This window comes from Schistocerca gregaria, chromosome 4 (genome assembly GCF_023897955.1).
Source record: "Schistocerca gregaria isolate iqSchGreg1 chromosome 4, iqSchGreg1.2, whole genome shotgun sequence".
Lineage (NCBI taxonomy): Eukaryota > Metazoa > Arthropoda > Insecta > Orthoptera > Acrididae > Schistocerca > Schistocerca gregaria.
Window position 1 is genome coordinate 451,472,651 of NC_064923.1, and position 13,931 is coordinate 451,486,581.

Here is a 13,931-nt window from a genome sequence, read left to right on the forward strand (position 1 = left end):
GCACAGCCAGGACAGTGCACTCGTGGTATGAGTAGGATGCATCTGAACTGCAGCGTCTTCCCTGATCAGTTTATTCCCCGGACTTGAACATTATCGAACCCTCCTGGGCGGTATTGCAGCGCTGACTCCGGAGTCGATTTTCGCCTCCCTCTTCAGTGCAGGAGTTAGAAGTGTTTCTGATCGAAGAGTGGCATAACATTCCACTGGAGGCTATACAATCATTATATGCCAGTATCCAAGAAGAATCGCAGCTGTACTATGGGTAAATGGGGGTCCAACCCCCTATTAATGAACCATTCCCAAGTAAGTTCAGGTGTTCACATTATTTTGTCTGTCCCCTGTATGTCCCACTATACCACTTATTAGGGTTTTTTCTTGTTCCATTCATATATGGATCTCGGGAAGATTGATTGTTTGAATGTTTCTGCGCTTACATTCATTTTTCTAGTCTTATCTTCATGACTCCTAAGAAGTGAGCGATACCTGGGGGGTTTTAGTACGTTTCTAGAGTAATCATTTAAAGCCGGTTTTGAAACTTTGCTAATAGACTTCCTCAGGATAGTTTACGCCTATCTTCAAGAGTATATCTCAGTTCAGTTCCTTCAGTATCTATGTGACACTCTCCCATGGTTAAACAAATCTGTGACCATTCGTGCTGCCCTTCTCTGTATAAGTTCAATATCTCCTTTTAGTCCTATCTGGTGAGCGTGTTCCACACACTTGAGCAACTTTCTAGAACTGATTGCACAAATGATTTGTAAGCAATCTCTTTTGTAGAGTGATTCTACCAAGGAACCAAAGCAAATGTAATTCCTAAAAACATTTACAGATACAGTATTGAAACTGAAGTTCATGGTAACAATATCAAGGTGATAGCTGTTCCCCAATTCTTTTCAGTTGTGTTCTAAAAAAATATTGAGACTTTGCAATGAACCACGGAATGTGTAGGAGATTTCATCAACAAGGTTGGAAAGGGAAAAGTATTGGGATAAACTGTTCTGCACTTGCAGATGACTGCTATAGTTTCTGAAAACGTGACATCTTCTGTAACACAAATTTATCTTTTAGAAGAGACAGTCAGGAGAGCCAGCTTAAGAATTTCTGCAGAAAAAAAGAAGCAAATTTTTAACTAACATTAAAAATGCACGAGAATTTCTGAAAACTTACTGGCCAAAAAGGGAATGTTTCAAAATTTAAATATTTTGGGAAGATTATCCAAAAAGATGGTTGGAAAAAACGGCTATAGAAGAAAGGATACATAAAATGAAAAGGGTATATGGACTAAAGACTTTTACAATAAAAAATGCGTGTCTAAAAATATAAATAAGATTTTACACCACGGTAGTGAAACCAGAATGTCAATATGCAATCGAAAGTCTAACATTAAACTATAATTTACATACATTAGGAATGCATGTAAGGCGAATCATTTGGACAATATTAGGTCCACGAAAAATTATGGAAGGTTGGTAATTACGAAGTATCGGTAATGATGAAATTTATGGAAACATAGGTGATGAGAAAAAGAAGCCATATTTTTTGGACATTTATGTTGAACGCAAGACAATAGATGAACGAAAGAGATTTTCACATTTTTCTGGGGAAAAAATTAGTGACAAGATTAATCCATGAAGTAAAAAGAGGATTTAGAAAGAAATAACATAAAACTTCCGGAACATCTAACGGAGAGGCATTTAGGGAAAAAGTAACTTTCTAGCCTTTAACTTCGAGACCCTTTCAGAATAGAAGTTGAATCTATTGACTTTAAAATACAGGTATGGCTTTTAGTGGCAGTCAACAGTATCTTCTTTGAGAAAGTGTTGCTCTAGGGTCGTGGTCGTCAAACTGCGTCCCGCGGGCTGCATGCGGCCAAATAAAGTATTCGTGCGGCCCGCGGTTCTCAGCCATATTTTATGATAAAAAAATAGAAAAAAGATAATATCGTGTAAAGAAAACTTACGTTAAGCTGACACTTTCCACATCATTATGAAATGTCGTATTCGCGATCTATGGAACAAGTATGAACGAAATGTAAGGTAATGTATGCGTCTAGCAACTATCAGCTGAATGCAGAAACGTCCACTAGCGTTAAGAGCTTCTTCATAGTGTGGTTTTCCTCCTCAGCAAAAAATAAAAATCCTTACAGGGACACTGATATTATATCATCAGTTTTAATTGACACTCGTGCATTCGGCCGTGAGCTAAGAAAAGTTGGCCGTTGGCCGCTTACCTCAGAAGCACGGAGAAGTTGCAGTATTAGAAAATTGCAGCAAAATGCAGGAAGATCTGCAGCGGATAGGCACTTGGTGCAGGGAGTGGCAACTGACCCTTAACATAGACAAATGTCATGTATTGCGAATACATAGAAAGAAGGATCCTTTATTGCACGATTATATGATAGCGGAAGAAACACTGGTAGCAGTTACTTCTGTAAAATATCTGAGAGTTTGCGTGCGGAAAGATTTGAAATGGAATTAATTGTTGGTAAGGCGGGTAGCAGGTTGAGATTCATTGGGAGAGCCCTTAGAAAATGTAGTCCATCAACAAAGGAGGTGGCTTACAAAACACTCGTTCGACCTATACTTGAGTATTGCTCATCAGTGTGGGATCCGTACCAGGTCGGGTTGACAGAGGAGATAGAGAAGATCCAAAGAAGAGCGGCGCGTTTCGTCACAGGGTTATTTGGTAAGCGTGGTAGCGTTACGGAGATGTTTAGTTAACTCAAGTGGCAACTCTGCATGAGAGGCGCTCTGCATCGCGGTGTAACTTGCTGTCCAGGTTTCGAGAGGGTGCGTTTCTGGATGAGGTATCGAATATATTGCTTCCCCCTACAAACCTCCCGAGGAGATCACGAATGTCAAATTAGAAAGATTCGAGCGCGCACGGAGACTTTCCGGCAATCGTTCTTCCCGCGAACCACACGCGACAAAAAATGGCTCTGAGCGCTATGCGACTTAACATCTGTGGTTATCAGTCGCCTAGAACTTAGAACTAATTAAACCTAACTAACCTAAGGACATCACACACATCCATGCCCGAGGCAGGATTCGAACCTGCGACCGTAGCAGTCGCGCGGTTCCGGACTGAGCGCCTAGAACCGCGAGACCACCGCGGCCGGCCACACGCGACAGGAACAGGAAAGGGAGGTAATGACAGTGGCACGTAAAGTGCCCTCCGCCACACACCGTTGGGTGGCTTGCGGAGTATAAATGTTGATGTAAATCTTAAGTGGCGTGGCCACCTGGGGTGGGGGTGGGGGTTAGAAGATTTGAGAGGGGAATGTTTTATTGTTTGTGTTCCAATACTGACTACTCACCGGGGCGGGGGGTTAGAGGATATGAGACGGGGAATGTCTAATCGTTTATGTTCCAGTATTAACAACTCACAGGCATGCAAGATCACGTACCAGTCAGATGCTATCACCCCCTTTACATGAGGCTGCCAAAACCGGATTTCGTAAAACGCTTCAAAATTGATTCTGGAAATCCGCTTCTAGTTGCCGGTTTTAGAATTTCGCAATCATTTTTCGCTTCCGTGTAGACGCAACCGGGTTTGAACGTGGTTTGGTTGTCACGTTATGTCTTGTTTTCAGAATATTCGGTTAGTATGGACTTATTGTACAGTAAAGGAGAAGCAGAAATGTTTAGACTGAGCATGTAGCTGTAATGTTTGAGTGAAGAGAATAAACGATTGTACTGACTGGATCAGCTGTTTTCCAGACATCTTATTTAACTGGGATAGCAAATCAGCTTCAGACCTTAACATGAAAACACGACAAGTAAAAACTATTTCCGAAATTCGGTTTTTGTCTTTCGGAAGACGTGGAGCATGTAAACGCAGTGAATAGTATAAATTCTGACACACTGATTACATGGATTCATGAATACTCATTATAAAAACATTCTTCTTCAAATCATTAACTGCGCATGATATACTGTTGCAGAAGCTAAGAAACTATGGAATACGAGGCCTACCAAACAGGTGGATCCATTCTTACCTGCATGAGCGTTGAGAGACCAGTCAACTGAAATACAAAGATACAAAAATGCACACAGTTTCTAATTTTTACAGTTATGCACAAAAAAAAAATCAGATAAGGAGCCCCTCGAGGATCAGTCCTTGGGGCCATTCTTTCTATTCTTTATGTCAATGATATGTCAAAAACAAAATTAACTAAAGTGACGACAGTACTTTTTGCAGATGACACAAATATCCTAATTAAGTCATGTGATGAAGGCAACATACAAAAAACAGCTGCATATGTAATACAAGATTTAACATAATGGTTCAGTACAAATAAGCTAATAATTAATTCTGAAAAAACTGTCAGTCAGTTTTCACACTGCACAGAAACCCCACCCACCGACACCAATTTTTAACATTGATGGAAAAAGTGTCACATCTGCAAATGTGACAAAATTTTTAGGTATACGTATTCAGGGTAATCTGAAATGAGAGACACATATGAATAATTTAAATAAAGATCTAAATTCAGTTACACATACAGTAAAAATGCCCTCACAAAATACAAGTTGTGCATCACTGCACACGATGTACCGCAGCAGTATCTATTCACTAGCGGTGAACTAAATTATCTTTTGGGGGAACTCCATATGTAGCAGAAAAAAATTTAGGCTACAAAAAATATTGTTAGAATAATAACACATGCTAAATTCAGAGACTCGTGTAGACCAATATACTGCCTCTTTCTTGTTTATACAGAAAGTTTCAAAGTTTTTTTTGTCAGGTGAGCATTGAGGGTTTCAGAAGCAGTCGGTAGAGTTCGTGTGGCAATAAGGCCGTCATTTCGTTTCACTGTTAGTTGTGAGTGAGATGGTGACTGTGGAGCAGAAGGTTTTCTGTGTTCCTGAGTTTACGAAAAGTGAGTAACAAATTGCAATGCAGTGCGCATTCCAAACCAGATTTGGTGTTCAACCACCAACTCACAAAAGCATTAGCTGTTGGTTTAAAAAATTTAAATAGACTGGGAGTGTGTGCAAAGGAAAAAGCACAGGTCAACCTCGTGTGTCAGAGGATGATGTCTGACGGATTCAAGAAAGTTTTGTGCACAGTCCCAGTAAGTCTACCAACAGTGCCAGTCGAGAACTTGGAATACTGCAACCAACTGTATAGAAAGTTCTGAGATTGCGTTTGCTTTACAAGCTCTGCCAATTACAACTTGTGCAGGCTATCAACCCCAATAACAAAGAGAAGTGTCTCACATTGTGTGGTAATGTACTAGCAAAGATGGAGGATGATGCATTTGTGTAATTCTTAGTGATGAAGCGACATTCCATCTTAGTGGAAAAGTCAAAAGACACAATGTTCACCTGTTGGGTATGGAAAATCCACATTCACCATTGAAACACGAAAGAGACTCACCGTAGATCAACATGTTCTGTGCCATATCCTGTACAGAGGGTTATGGACCATTTTTCTTTGCAGAAAGAACTGTAACAGGAATCATGTACCTGGACATGTTGGAACAATGTCTGTTCCCTCAAGTTATGGAAGATACCCAGGACTTCCTTTTCCAACAGCGTGGAGTTCTGCCCCATTGACACCGTGATGTACGAGGCTTTATGAATGACTTCCTTCCTCAGCACTGGATCAGTTACAGGGGACTTGACATTCTGGCTCTGCACTTTCGGCCACCAAGATCTCCTGATCTCACACCCTGAGACTATTTCTTACGGGGTTATGTGAAGGAAGATGTTTACATCCCACCTCTACCAACCACTCTGAATGATCTGTGGAACTGAAGCACTGCTGCCGTGCCCTCAGTAACAGCAGATACGCTTTTGTGTGTGTGGGACAAGTTTGGCTACCACGCTGATGTTTGCCGTGTAGCCAGCACTGGCCACATTGGACATTTATAACATTTCTAATTATTAAATAATTATTAAAAACTAATTAATTACAAATTATTAAATTGATATCAAACATTATGAAAAAAATACTTTCTCTTTTCATTGGTATATGGCTGGTTCATTTTGGATTGGCACTTGAATAAACACGAAGTTTTGAAAACGGGTTCATCATTTGGAATAACCCTGTATATCTAGGAAGTACTTATCTTCATAAAAGTAATCACATTAAAAGAAGAAAATATCTTGAAGCATAATTGTGGTTTCCAGTCTCATGATACTTGACAGAAGCACTACCTTCATTCCAATTCAGAAAGCACAAACATTTGTAGGGGAGGAGTGTATCATACTGGCATTATGTTATACAGCCACATGCCATCCTTTGTGAAGATACAAAATTTACCTGAATTTGAAATGAAACTACGAGAGTACTTACTTGATTACTGCATCTGTTCTGTTTCTGAGTTTTTGTAGCACCAGAAAATACAGTGTAATTGATCACATAATTATTCTTAACCATATTATTCTTTGAATCATTTTATTGTGTTTATAATTATATTACCAGTAGTCAACTTATATTGACAGATTTTTTTTCTAAACCACAGTATGTATAAATCTGTATGTAGTATATCAAACTTGACTTATCCTGTATCGTTTGTCAAACTGCGTACTTAATAACAATTTATGGGGTGAATAAAGAAATACAGATATACATTTGTAGCAGGCAATATGGAAACTAAATTGAGACTGTTGTAATACAAAGCAATGAACATATTGCTTAATGCACTTAAATACTAGTACAATTGCCATTATTAATCGGTTAATTATAGAAAATAGATTAAGGAAAGGCAAGCCTACGTTTCTAGCATTTTTAGACTTAGAGAAAGCTTTTGACTATGTTGACTGGAATACTCTCTTTCAAATTCTAAAGGTGGCAGGGGTAAAATACAGGGAGCAAAAGGCTATTTACAATTTGTACAGAGATCAGATGGCATTTATAAGAGTCGAGTGGCGTGAAAGGAAAGCAGTGGTTGGGAAGGGAGTGAAACAGGGTTGTAGCCTCTCCCCAATGTTATTCAATCTGTATATTGAGCAAGCAGTAAAGGAAACAAAAGAAAAGTTCTGAGTGGGTATTAAAATCCATGGAGAAGAAATAAAAACTTGTGGTTTCCCAATGACATTGTAATTCTGTCAGAGACAGCAAAGGACTTGGTAGAGCAGTTCAGCGAAATAAACAGTGTCTTGAAAGGAGGATATTTGATGAACATCAACAAAAGCAAAATGAGGATAATGGAATTTAGTCAAATTAAGTTGGGTGATGCTGAGGGAATTAGATTACGAAATGAGACACTTGAAGTAATGAATTAGTTTTGCTATTTGGGGAGCAAAATAACTGATGATGGTCGAAGTAGAAAGGATATAAAATGTAGACTGGCAATGGCAAGGAAAGCGCTTCTGTAGAAGAGAAATTTGTTAACATCAAGTATAGATTTAAGTGTCAAGAAGTCGTTTCTGAAAGTATTTGTATGGAGTGTAGCCATGTATGGAAGTGAAACATGGAAGATAAATAGTTTGGACAAGAAGAGAATAGGAGCTTTCGAAATGAGTTGCTACTGAAGAATGCTGAAGATTAGATGGGTAGATCACATAACTAATGAGGAGATACTGAATAGAATTGGGGAGAAGAGGAGTTGGTGGCACAACTTGACAAGAAGAAGGGACCGGTTGGTAGGACATATTCTGAGGCATCAAGGAATCACAAATTTAGCATTGGAGGGCAGAGTGTATGGTAAGAATTGTAGAGGGAGACCAAGAGATGAATACACTAAGCAGATTTAGAAGGATGTATGTTGCAGTAAGTACTGAGAAATGAAGAAGTTTGCACAGGATAGAGTAGCATGGAGAGCTGCATCAAACCAGTCTCAGGACGACAACAACAACATACGATTACACAGGTAACAGAGCAACCAGGCAATTTCACAACAACTTCGGGCTTGCTGAGAGTGACAACAATCAGAAACAACGACCAGTTGACAAGAAGTGTCAATACTTGGAGTTCGGCGAACAACTTACTGTCCCTTTGCTGTAGCTAGTCTCTTGGGGGTCATAACATACTAACGTATGTAGGTTACCAATCAATAATAATATCGGCACATATGCAGCCCGAGGTGCATCTTCACAAAGTCAGTATTGACTACTGAGCAAAAAGGCTTAACAACCTTTGCTCTAAAGTATGTCTATTTGAGGAACTAACGTATTTACAAGATTTTTTGCTGCTTGGTGGTGACGTAAAAAAAAAAAAACACCGCCGTAGTGTTGGCATGTTTTTCAGTTTCCTTCCTTTCTTTATCGCTGATATATGCAGACAGTTTCTTTTTTCAGACGTGTTTGAGCCAGTTGGTTCGTCGGTATGAAGACTGAAAACTGTAAAAATAAGGAGCTATTTCACAAAGTGCTGGGCAAGCGGACACAAAACAATGCGCTAACACAAAGCAATTGAACACTGCGATCTGGAATCAATGCAGCTGTCACTTTTTTAAATCGTTGTTGCCTGTGCAGTTAGGCTCTGTAATTGATTGGCATGTGCAGTTCTATGTCTGTAAACAGTTTATTCCTTATCATGGTCAAGCGTTCGATGTCCAGCTGTGGAGAGCAGCTGAAATTTATCAGGTACAGTGCTCTGAAGTTCGTAATATCCAATCAGCAGCATTTTTGTCACGTCCTACATTATTATATATGATAATTCCCCACCTTAGCTGAACAGTAGTGTTAATGTGTTTTGTGTGGTAGACATTGGTTTGATTGTTCCTGACAGCACCAATTTAAACTAATACGCCCCTCAATGAAATGGTGGGAGGTGAAAATAATTACACAAAGCCATGAGTGACACAAAAGGTATTATCTACTTGTTTATAAACAAAATACAAATTTTGCTGGCACCCCTCCACCCCCAGCCCTCTTTTCTCCCGTACTCTTAAACCCCTTGGAAGTCTTTGCCAGAAACGGTAATACACAATGTGTACGAATCTCGCGTTTTGGCTCCCCAAGCAGCAGCTTGAGTTGTTTGGCCCTTAAATCAGTCCTCCATGAGAAATTATACAATAACAGAAACAAAAATGTTCCTCATTATTTTTTTTCTTTAGTCTTCACCCTTTGACTGGTTTGATGCAGTCCGCCACGAATTATCTCCTGCGCCAACCTCTTCATCTCAGAGTAGCACTTGCACCCTCCGTTTTAAATTATTTGCCGGATGCATTGTAATCTCTGACTTGCCCTACAATTCTTACCCTCTGCAGTCCCCTCTAGTAACATGGCGGCTATTTCCTGATGTCTCAACACACGTCCTATCAACCTGCCCCTTCTTACTGTCAGGATTTTCTGTATGTTCCTTTCTTTGCCGATTCTGTGGTTTTTGGGGAAATTTTAAGTGTATGTCGAAAGGACAGTCTGATCTGAAATGGGGTGGCATGTGTAGTCAAAACGCTGAAATTCACCAAGTTTGAAACTGAAGCTGCATTCAAGATTGTTTGTGCAAGACTCAGTATCAGAGGTGGACAAAAAATTGTAACTAAATCTTTCTATCAACCGCCCACTTCACCACCAGATATAACCAAGAACTTTAGAGAAACCGTCAGTTTGCTTGTACAGTGATGATGTTTGGTTTGTGGGACGCTTGACTATGTGGTCATCAGTGCCTGTACAAAGTCCCAATTTTTTCACAGTCCAATTTTGAACACAGTCCAATCTATTCACTGTTGGGAATGATGATGATGAAATGATGAGGACAACACAAACATCCTGTTCCCAGGCAGAAAAAATCTCCAACGCAGCCGGGAATTGTACCCGGGACCCCGTGATCCACAGGCAGCTACGCTAGCCACTAGACTACAAGCTGTGGACTCAATTCACTTGTATGTAAGTTCCCCAGTCATACTTAACCATCGGTGGAGATTTTACTCATCCAGCAATCAACTGGTGAGATTGCAGTGTTATTAATGGTGGGTATGACAAGACATCTTATGAAACATTGCAGAATGCCTTCTCTAAAAACTACCTAGAACAGATGATTTGCAACCCCACTCATGATGGAAACATATTAGATGTAATGACAAAAAAGAGACCTGATCTCTTTGAAGACATTCACATCAAAACTGGTATCAACAACTATGACACTGTAGTGGCAACAATGATTAACAAAGTACAAATGGGTAGAAAGATGAATATGTGCAGTAAACTAGATAAAAAAACCAGTAGTGTCACAACTCAGTGAGGAAATTGAGTACAGAATAGGGGCATGTAGAGGAGCTATCACTGAAGTTAAAAAAAAAAAAAAAAATAGTTGACCATGCATTGGGTAGAAATGTACCCTGTAAAATGGTCCATAATGAAAGGGATCCTCTGTGGTATTCAGTCTCTGTAAAGACATTTCCAAAGAAACAGAGGCTACTTACTTCACAATAGGCATAAAACAAAATGTAGAGCTGCAGGTAGAGAGGTGCTCAATGAAACACATTTGGCCATCAAGTGAGCAATGTGTGAAGCCTTCAGTGACTACTATAGCAGAATTTCATCTTATGACCTTCCACAAAAACCAAAGAAATTCTAGTCATATGTAAAGGCTGTTAGTGGCACCACAGGTAGTGTCCAATCACTCAGGATGAGACAGGAACTGAAACTGAGGGTAGCAAAGTGAAAGCTGAAATGCTTAACTCCATTCTCAAATGTTCCTTTACAAAGGAAAGCCCAGAAGAATTGACCCAATTTTATCCTTGTACCACTGAAAAGATGAATGAAATAAGTATAAATGTCAGTGGTGTTGAGAAACAGCTGAAATTGTTGAAACTGGAAAAAGTTCCAGGGCCCAATGGTATCCCTTTCAGATTCTGTACTGAATTTTTGGCTGAGTTAGCCCCTCTTCTAAGTATAATGTACATAGATCTCTCAAACAAAAATCCATGCCCATATGTCACAACAGTCTACAACAAGTGTAGTAGAAGTAATCCACAAAACTACCATCCAATATCCTTGACAGTGATTTGTTGTAGAATCTTAGAGCATATTTGAACTCACCCATAATGAGGCATCTTGAAAGAATCACCTCCTCAATCGCAACCAGCATGGATTTTGAAAACATTGATCATGTGAAACCCTACTCACACTTTTCCCACATGACAAACTGAAAGCTTTGGATCAAGGCTACCAGGTGGGTGCCGTATTTCTTGATTTCCAAAAAGCATTTGACTCAGTGTCACATCTACACTTATTGTCAAAAATATATGCAAGTAAATTGGGTGTGCCCCAGGGAAGTGTGTTGAGGCCCTTGCCATTCATGTTGTATATTAATGATGTTGCAGACTATATTAATAGCAAAATCATGCTTTTTGCAGATGATACATTTATCTATAATGAAGTACTATCTGAAAGAAGGTGCATAAATATTCAGTCAGATATTGATAAGACTTCAAAGTGGTGCAGAGATTGGCAACTTGCTTTAAATGTTCAGAAATGTAAAATTTTGCACTTCACAGAATGAGACATCATGTTATGTTATGGCTATAATATCAATGAGTCACCATTGGAATGGAATCCACCAACTCATGCAAATACCTTGGTGTGACAGTTTGTAGGTATATGAAATGGTATGATCGAATAGGTTTGACATGGGTAAAGCAGCTGATAGACTTTGGTTTATTGGCAGAATACTGGGGAGGTGCAATCAATCTATAAAGGAGATTGTTTACAAATCACTCATGCAACTGGTTCCAGAATATTGCTCGAGTGTGGGGGTCCTGTATCAGATAGTACTAACAGGGGTCACCGAATGTATACAGAGCAGAGCAGCATGACAGGTCACAAGTTTGTTTAATCCATGCGAGAGTGTCACAGAGATTCTGAAGGAATTGAACTGGAAGACTTTTGAAGAAAGATGTAAACTATCCTGAGAAAGTCTATTAACATAGTTTAAAGAGCCAGCTTTAAACGATTACACTGGGAATATACTACAACACTCTATGTGTTGCTCAGAAAAGTATCATGAAGATAAGATTAGAATAACTACTGCATGCATAGAGGCATTCAAACTATCTTTCTTCCCATGTTCCATATGTGAACGGAACAGGAAGAAACACTCTTAACAGGTACATTGGCCCATACCCCCTGCTATGCACATCACAGTGGTTTTCAGAGTACAGATGTAGCTGTAGATACTTCTTTGTCCACAGTGTTGTCTCAAAACTGATGCACTGGTACAGGTATTGGAACTATGTATGTTGGTAGTTCAGTGCCATCAGCTGTGATCTAGACTGGTAACACTTGTACCACTGAGTTTCTTTCAGTCTCTAAAAACCACCAACACTTCAGACATAATGGGCCCCTAAATGCTGTCACTCAGATGTATTGTTTTTGTAGCAGCCCCACTTGGAACTGTCATATAGTGGGGACCAAATATATGTTAGATGACTATTCTGACAGCCAGTGTTTTTGAGTGGCATTCAGACATATACTATTGGTGTTAGTTTGATATTCCTTTACATACAACTTCCAGACTTGACTCCTTTTTACCACGAGCTATCAGAACACTACCTACTATATTATGGGAGCTCATGGAGCCTGAACTACCACCCCTCATTAGACAACTACATATCCTACATTCCAGCCAGAAATTTCTGAGCCCATGTTGTGAGGAAGTGGAAACCTTCTTCAAATAGTGACAGGAACCCTATACACTGGACTCCTACATGACCCAGAGGACATGTCTGGGATATGACTGGCATGCAATCTAATCACCATGGTCCTCCAGCACTTACTTAACTGATTCTTTTACTCCTTACTGGTATTTCTGCTTAGTAATAAAAGTGAATTTTGCATGAATTGTGAAATTCACAGACACAATACTAGAACTAAAAATAAACACAAAGAATAGTTGTATAACACTGACTGTGTTTTCTTTTTTGCTATTTTTTTGATGTTCTGCAAAGCACTAACAAAGACTTTAGTAGTTGTCTAGATTATTGTGTCCACAGTCAATAATTACAATATTATCTTGTTTGTCAGGATCTCGTATGAGGTGGTCCATATCTCATTGCCAGTTGACATCATTCAGCCCTGCAATTCTACTAAAAATAGTAATTACCTAATATTCACAACTCAAAATGTTCTGTACCAATTCCCACAGCTTATAGGAATCACTACTACTTAGCAATAAGGCCCTCTTGGCTTTTTAATACTTTTTTCCTATTCAACTTGTACCACATAACTGATGTATTTATACAACTCTCTGGCCTAATTTGCATTCCATTTAATTTTGCATTAATGCCCAAAGAACTAAAGCAGTTGAAGATAGTTTGAATGAAGATATGGCTATTATAGCTTTTCCCAAATCTTTTTACCAATCTGGAATATCTGACTAGAATCCACTATCTTATCAGGCATATTATTAACACAGGTGTTCTAATTCTAAGTGCACAACTGCCAAATCAGGTTGGAGCTAAAGATTAGACATTCTTTATCCATAATTATACAGTGATTACATCAATAAGAGGGACCTGTATTATTTTTAATCAGGTCGTAATAATTATGCTACTGTACATGAAGAGACAGGAATAATCTTCACAAGGGTTTCTTTTCCTGGTGAGTTTGCAACAGTTCCCAAACATGTTCGTTTAAAAAATCCCATTTTGTTTAAAATTTTCAGTTAAAGATATTAGATCAATGAAACATAATAATCACTGCTGTTCTTTCATTCATTACCTTATACTTTCACCCCTTAACAGCATTCCGTGCTCAATAACGAGATTCAGTTTCAAATGAAGTTTCTTTTTCACAAACAATGTATGATATTGTTCATAGCTGTAGTTTAGCAGTTACAGAATACTTCAAAAAAGATAAAAAGTCAGTTGTCAGCCGTGCAAGAAAACTTTTATTTGGTTCACTTGATGTGAAATAGGCTCAAGTCACTGGTAAGCCAAAACTGTAATAAGAATAAAATGGTAGTGTCCTTTGCTACAGAACCAATAAAATAGAGTGACATTGCCAAAAATATGTGCTATGTGTGATGAGTAGCAA

At 39.0% G+C, this 13,931-nt stretch overlaps 1 protein-coding gene across 1 annotated transcript in view; it reads left to right on the plus strand.

Moving 5' to 3' along the window:
* Positions 1-13,931, plus strand: part of LOC126266609 (cytochrome P450 4C1-like) — a 104,253-nt gene that overhangs the window by 23,052 nt on the left and 67,270 nt on the right. The gene's annotated exons all lie outside the window — the stretch shown is intronic.